Here is a 7,323-nt window from a genome sequence, read left to right as displayed (position 1 = left end):
AAAAAAAAAAAAAAAGACTTAATTATTACTTTAGTAATTTCAGCTTGAGAAATGCCAAGTGTGTTCTTCCCTTTTGGTTTTCTATTCCAGGTCTTTGCACATTTCATTATAATACTTCACTTTGACTTCTCAAGCTGCCCTTTGAAATCTTCTGTTTAGCTCTTTTATGTCATAATTTCTTCCATTTGTTTTAGCTTTTTTATGTGCCAGAGCAAGTTACAGAGTCTCTTTTGGTTTGCATTTCATCTTTTCCTTATTTCCTGTCTTTTTAACACTATTTTGCTTTTTTCATGTATGATGTCCTTGATGTCATTCCACAATTTGTCTGGTCTTCACCATTAGTGTTCAATGCATCAAATCTATTTTTGAGGTGATCTCTAATTCAGGTGGAATATACTCAAGGCTATATCTTGTGGACTTGTTATAATTTTCTTCAGTTTCAACTTGAACTTGCATACGAGTAATTAATGATCTGTTCTGAAGTCAGTCCCTGGCCTTGTTTTGACTGATGAGATTAAGCTTCTCCAACATCTCTTTCCACAGATCTAATCTATTTGGTTCCTGTGTATTCCATCTAGTGAGGTCTATGTGTACAGTCACCATTTATATTGTTCAAAAAAGGTATTTACAATGAATAAGTTGTTAGTCTTGCAGAATTCTATCATGTGATCTCCAGCATCATTTCTATCACCAAGATTGTATTTTTCAGCTTCTTTCTTCTCACCTTTCACACTGGAATCACCAGTAATTATCAATATATCTTGATTGCATGCTTGGTCAACTTCAAACTGCAGAAGTTGGTAAATATCTTCAATTTCTTCATCTTTGGCTTTAACGGTTGGTGTGTAAATATGAATAATAATAGTATTAACTGGACTTTCTTGTAGGCATCTGGATATTAGCCTATCACTGACAGCATTGTACTTCAGTGTAGAACTTGCAACCTTCTTTCTGATGATGACTGTGACTCCATTCCTCTTCAGTTTGCCATTCCTGGCATAGTAGATCATAGGATTGCCCAATGCAAAATGGCCAGCACTAGTCCATTTCAGCACACTAATGCCTAAGACATTGATCTTTATGCATTCCATTTTTCACATCTTCCAATTTTCCTAGATTCATACTTTGTAAATTCCACATTCTGATTATTAATGAATATTTGTAGCTGTTTCTTATTCTGATATATGCCACATCAGCAAATGAAGATTCCAACAGCTTTATTCCATCCACATAAGTAAGCTTGACTCTACTTTGAAGAGGTAGCTCTTCCCCAGTCATATTTTGAGTGCCTTCCAACTGAGGAATTCATCTTCCAGCACTATATCAGACAGTGTTTCACTGCTATTTATAAGGTTTTCAATAGCTAATTTTTTCAAAAGTGACCACATTCTTCTTCCTAGGAAGGAAAGGTGTACACCATACTTATTCAATCTGTATGCTGAACAAATCATCCAAGAAGCAGGGTTACATGAAGAAGAACATGACATCAGAATTGAATGCAACAATCTGAGCTACGCAGATGACACAACCTTGCTTGTTGAAAGTGAAGAAGCTTTGAATCACTTACTGATGAAGATAAAAGACTACAGTCTTCAGTATGGATTACACCTCAACATAGGAAAACAAAAATCCTCACAACTGGACCAATAAACAACATAATGACAAAGGAAGAAAAGATTGAAGTTGTCAAGGATTTCATTTTACTTGGATCCACAATCAATGCCCATGAAAGCAGCAGTCAAGAAATCAAATGACATTGCATTGGGCAAATCTGCTGCAAAAGAGTTCTTGAAAGTATTAAAAAAACAAAGATGTCATTATAAGGACTAAGATGCACCTGAGTCAAACTATGGTATTTTTAGTAGGCTCATGCGCATGTGAAAGCTGAACAATGAATAAGGAAGACTAAAGAAGAATTGGTGAATACTGAAAATACCACTGAGTGTCAGAAGAAAGAAAAACTCTGTCCTGCAAGAAATGCAGCCAGAATACTCCTTAGAAGTGAGAATGGGCAGATTTCACCTCTCATACTTTGGTCATGTTATTATCAGGGACCAGTCCCTGAAGAAGAATATCATGCTTGGTAAAGTACAGGGTCAGTGAAAAGGAGAAGACCTACAACAAGATGGATTGACACAGTGGCTGCAACGATGGGTTCAAGCACAGCAAGGACTGTGAAGATGGTGCAGGACAGGGCAGTGTTTCATAGTGTCGCTGAGGTGGAACCAACTCAATAGCAACTAACAACAACAACAATAAATTGATATATAACTGTGTACATATTAAAACCAGTAAGTTGTACACTTCACAAGGGTGGACTTGATGCTATGTGGATTATATCTGAACAAAACTTTTATTAAAAAATAAAAACACTCATTCAAATAAATGAATTTCTAGGCACTAATTTAGGGAATGAAGATATAACAGTAAACAAAACCAACAGGAATCCTTGCCCTTACAGAGCTGACATTCTAGTGGAATAATCCTAGCAAGAGATAATAAGAGTCTTAATAAATTAATGGTACTGGAGAGAGGCATAGATGGATCCAAGAGAGGCTTGAAGCAATAATCAACATGGCTAGTTGATCAACTGGAGCGGGAGGGATGTCTGAGCTCATCCTCTCTTGGGGCCCCTACAATATTTTTTGTTCTCACTCTTCTGGACTCTAGGGTCACTATTACCCACTTTAAAAGTCCTGGAAAATAAACCAGGGTGCTCTCTGTAAACCAGATAATCAGGGATTCCTTAAAGATGGAAGACGGGATGGATATGGTTTGAAAAAGAAAATCACAGCCAAAGCTCATGCATAAAAGCAGGCAGGATTGCAAGGCTATTCAGAGCTCAGTCAGAAGTGGTGGATTCCAGACACATAGCTTGATGGGAGACAATTCTCCATGGGTCTCCCACATTTCTGCATATCTTGTGAACAGAGGTGATGACAGCTTTTGCTCCAGACCATCCTTTCAAGAATGTTTGTATAGTAAATACCTTTGAAGAGAAGGATAGTATCTCCCTCTAGCAGCAGAGGTCAAGTTTGTTTTCTCTCCAGTAAATTAAAATAATGCCACTGTCCAAGGCAAAGACTGGACAGGTTTGCTTACAGCCCATTATAAAAAATTAGGGTTTCCTAAACATTAGGTTCTTTACCCTTGACACCAATGCATTGTGTGTGCAGCATCCACCTAAGCCAAACATTTGAGAAAACCATGGGATTTGGTGGATGGGAGGAGGTAAGGGGAATTTACATAACCATAAAGCTCAAGCTGCTTGGTGACCTATGAATACTAAAGCCCTTTGTCTCTGACTCAGATCTTCTGCCAGCATCCATAAAAGTATAGCAAGTTAACTCATTAGCTTCCAAGTAGGGTAAAATTTCAGACTCTTCACAGTTCTTAACAGAAAAGCAACCAGCTGGGTCAGGAAGAACAGATGGATGGGGCATCCTCTCCCCCATCTCTTACCTGCTAGTGCCAAGCAGTGGTATCCATCCCAGGTTGGGTCAGTGAGGGAGGCTACACGTGGTGGCAGCACACAGAGGGGATGGAGACACCCAGGAAGAACAGGGAGCTCCTATAGCCAGAAGACTAACTAGTGGCACATCTCACAAACAGCAACCCACAGAGTGCAGTTTACAAATTCAGCAATCACAGGTTAATGCCAAATCTCAGATACAAAGTAAAACCAATGAGTGTTCATCAAACATTTTAGAGAACTAATACCAAGCAAGGGAAAAACATACCCATAAGCACACATGCATGCACACGCGCACACACACACAGAGAGAGAGAGAGAGAAAGAAAGAAAGAACACCAGAGAAGGAAACTTATTAGAATAAGCAGATCAAGTCATTAGAATAAGGATAGTCAGAGGTGCAAGAGAATAACATGGACATTAATAAATAAACAAATAAACTTGCAGCTCAAGACCTGAATTGTTTCTTCAGTGCCTTCAGCTTAAGAAATGCCAAATGTGTTCTTCCTTTTTGGTTATCTAACTCCAGGTCTCTGCACATTTCATTGTAGCTTGTCTTCTCAAGCAGCCCTCTGAAATCTGTTCTACTATTTTACTTCATCATTTCTTCCACTTACTTCAGTTACTACTCTATGTTCAAGAGCCAGTTTCAGAGTCTCTAAATTCATTTTGGTCTTTTCTTTCTTTCTTGTCTTTTTAATGACCTTTTGCTTTCTTCATGTATGATGTCCTTGATATCATCCCCCAACATGCCTGGTCATCAGTCATTAGTGTTCAAAGCATTAAATCTATTCTTCCTGGTGGTCTCTAAATTCAGGTGGGATATACTCAAGCTCATATTTTGCCTCCATGGACCTGCTTCAATTTTGTTTGGCTTCAACCTGAACTTGCATATGAGCAACTGATAGTTTGTTCTGGGGTTGGCCTCGGCCTTGTTCTTACTAATAATACTGAGCTTCTCCACTGTCTCTTTCCACAGATGTAGTTGATTCGATCCCTTTGTATTCCATTTGGTTAGGTCCATGTGTATCATTGCCACTTATGTTGTTGAAAAATGATATTTCCAATGAATAAGTCATTAGTCTTGAAAAATTCTTTCATGTTATCTCCAGTATTTTTTCTATCACTAAGGCCATACATTCCAACTACCGATCCTTCTTTGTTTCTAACTTTCCTATGTCAATCACCAGTAATTATCAATGTATCTTGATTGTATGTTTGATCAAATTCAGACTGCAGAAGTTGGTAAAAATTTTCAATTTCTTCATCTTTGGTATTAGGGGTTAGTGCAAAAATTTGAACAATACTCATATTAATTATTAGCTCTGGTAGCATAGTGCCTAAGGTACTTGACTGCTAACCAGAAAGCTGGCAGTTCAAACCCACCAGTCATTCCTTGGAAAGAGGGTTGGGCAATCTACTTCCATAGTGATACTGCCTCAGAAACCCAAGGAAGGGTTGCTATGAGTTGGGGCCAACTTGACGGCACATAACAACAACCATAACAACGTATTAAGTGGTCTTCCTTATCAGCATATGGATATTATCTTATAACTGACAGCAATGTATTTCAGGACAAATCTTGAAATGTTCTATTTGACAATGAATGTGATACCGGTCCTTTTCAGTTTGTCATTCCTGGCAAAGTATGCCATATGATTGTCCTATTCAAAATGGCCAATACCAATCCACTTCAGCTCACCAATGAGTAGGATATTAATCTTCAAGCATTCCATTTCGTTTTTGACAATTTCCAATTTTTCTTGGTTTATACTTCATATACTCCACATTCTGATTATTAATGGATATTTGCAGCTGTTTCTTCTCATTTTGAGTTGTGCCGTATCAACAAATGATGTCCAGAAAGCTTTACTCCATCCATGTCATTAAGATCAACTCTAATTTGAGAAGGCAGCTCTTCCCAAGTCATATTTTGAGTATCCTCCAACCTGAGTAACTCATCTTCAGTACCATATCAGACAATTTTCCAAGGCTACCCATAATGTTTTCACGGGCTCATTTTTTTCAGAAGTAGATCATCAGGTCCTTCTTCCTAGTCTGCCTTAGTTGAAAGCTCCATTGAAACCTGTCCACCATGGGTGACCCTCCTGGTTTTTATAATACTGATGGCATAGCTTCCAGCATCACAGCAACATGCAAGCCACCACAGTACAACAAACTGACAGACAAGTGGTGGTTGGAAAGCATGGATTTGGTGACAGAAACTATGCCAGAGATTACCAGATAGAATTTTTCAAGACCAATAGCTTATTCATCAGAAATACCTTTTTCAACAACTTAAATATCTACTATACATGTAGACCTTAAAAGATGGAATACACAGGAATCAAATCAACTCTATCTGTGAAAAAAGACAACAGAGAAGCTCAATATCATCAGTCAGAACAAGGCCAGAGGCTGACTGCAAAAGAGATCATCAATTGCTCATATGCAAGTTCAAGTTGAAGCTGAAGAAAATTACAAATCCACAAGAGCCAAAGTATGATCTTGAGTATGTCTCACCTGAATTTAGACATAATCTCAAGAATAGATTTGATGCACTTAACACCAATGATCAGAGACCAGACGAGTTGTGGGATGACATTAAGGACATTATACATGAAGAAAATAAAAATCATTAAAAAGACAGGAAAGAATCACTAACTGACAAGAGAGACTTATTCATTTCGGTGAAAGTAAAGGCAATATACAAAAAGGGTGTGACCAACACAGTATCACTATGGAAAAGGATGACACAGAGAGGTACACAAGAGCTACAGACAACAAAGATAAATACTATTACATACACAATCCTATATTAAATTTAATCTATAAGTGAATACATGGGTAGATAGTCAAGATGATCAGGTATGTGCGGGCAAATGGGACTATACCTGTGACCAAATACAGGTTTGTCAGATGATATTTTCACTGTGAAAAAGCATAAGAGTCTCATTGACATGGATTGACACAGTGGCTACTCAAGCACAGCAATCACTGTGAGGATAATGCAGGACGAGGTCGTGTTTTGTTTGGTTGTAGACTGGGTCACTATGAGTCAAAACTGACTCAATAGCACCTAACAACAAAAAAAATTACTACCTCTGTAGAAAAAAAATTTCTATATTTGTATGTGCTGTAAAAATATCCATGTATATAGTAAGCAAACGGGGGCAAAGTTATGGAAATGTCTTAGCCATAACCAAGCACCTTAAAGGAATGAGTCACTCAGCCTGAGAGCTCAGGATGATAGTCACAGGGGACATCAAGTTAAAAAAAAAAAAAAAAGACTGTTAGGAAAGAAAAGACCAAAACGAATGTCAGTAGAGACTCTGAAATTTGCTCTTGAACAGAGAAGAGCTAAAGTGAATGGAGAACTGATGAAATAAAAAAGCTGAAAAGAAGATTTCAAAGAGCAGCTTGGGAAGACAAAGTCAATTATTACAATGAAATGTGCAAAGGAAATGTGCAAAAGGAAAGAACATGCTCCACATTTCTCAAGCTGAAAGAACTAAAGAAAAAATCCAAGCCTCCAGTTGCAATATTGAAAGATTCTATGGGCAAAATGTTGAATGATGCAGGAAGTATTAAAAGAAGACTGAGGAAAAGTCCTGGCCCAGATGGTTTCACTGGAGAATTCTACCAAACATTCAGAGAAGAACTGATACCAATCCTACTCAAACTATTCCAAAATATAGAAAAGGATGGAATCCTCCCTAACTCATTTTATGAAGCAAGCATAACCTTGATACCAAACCAGTCAAAGACATCAGTCAAAAGGAAAACTACACACCAATATCCCTCATGAATATAGATGCAAAAATCTTCAACAAAATCCTAGCCAATAGACT

This window comes from Orycteropus afer, unplaced genomic scaffold (genome assembly GCF_000298275.1).
Source record: "Orycteropus afer afer isolate SDZICR_OR568_19922 unplaced genomic scaffold, OryAfe1.0 scaffold00188, whole genome shotgun sequence".
Classification (NCBI taxonomy): Eukaryota; Metazoa; Chordata; class Mammalia; order Tubulidentata; family Orycteropodidae; genus Orycteropus; species Orycteropus afer.
This window is presented reverse-complemented; position numbering follows the sequence as displayed.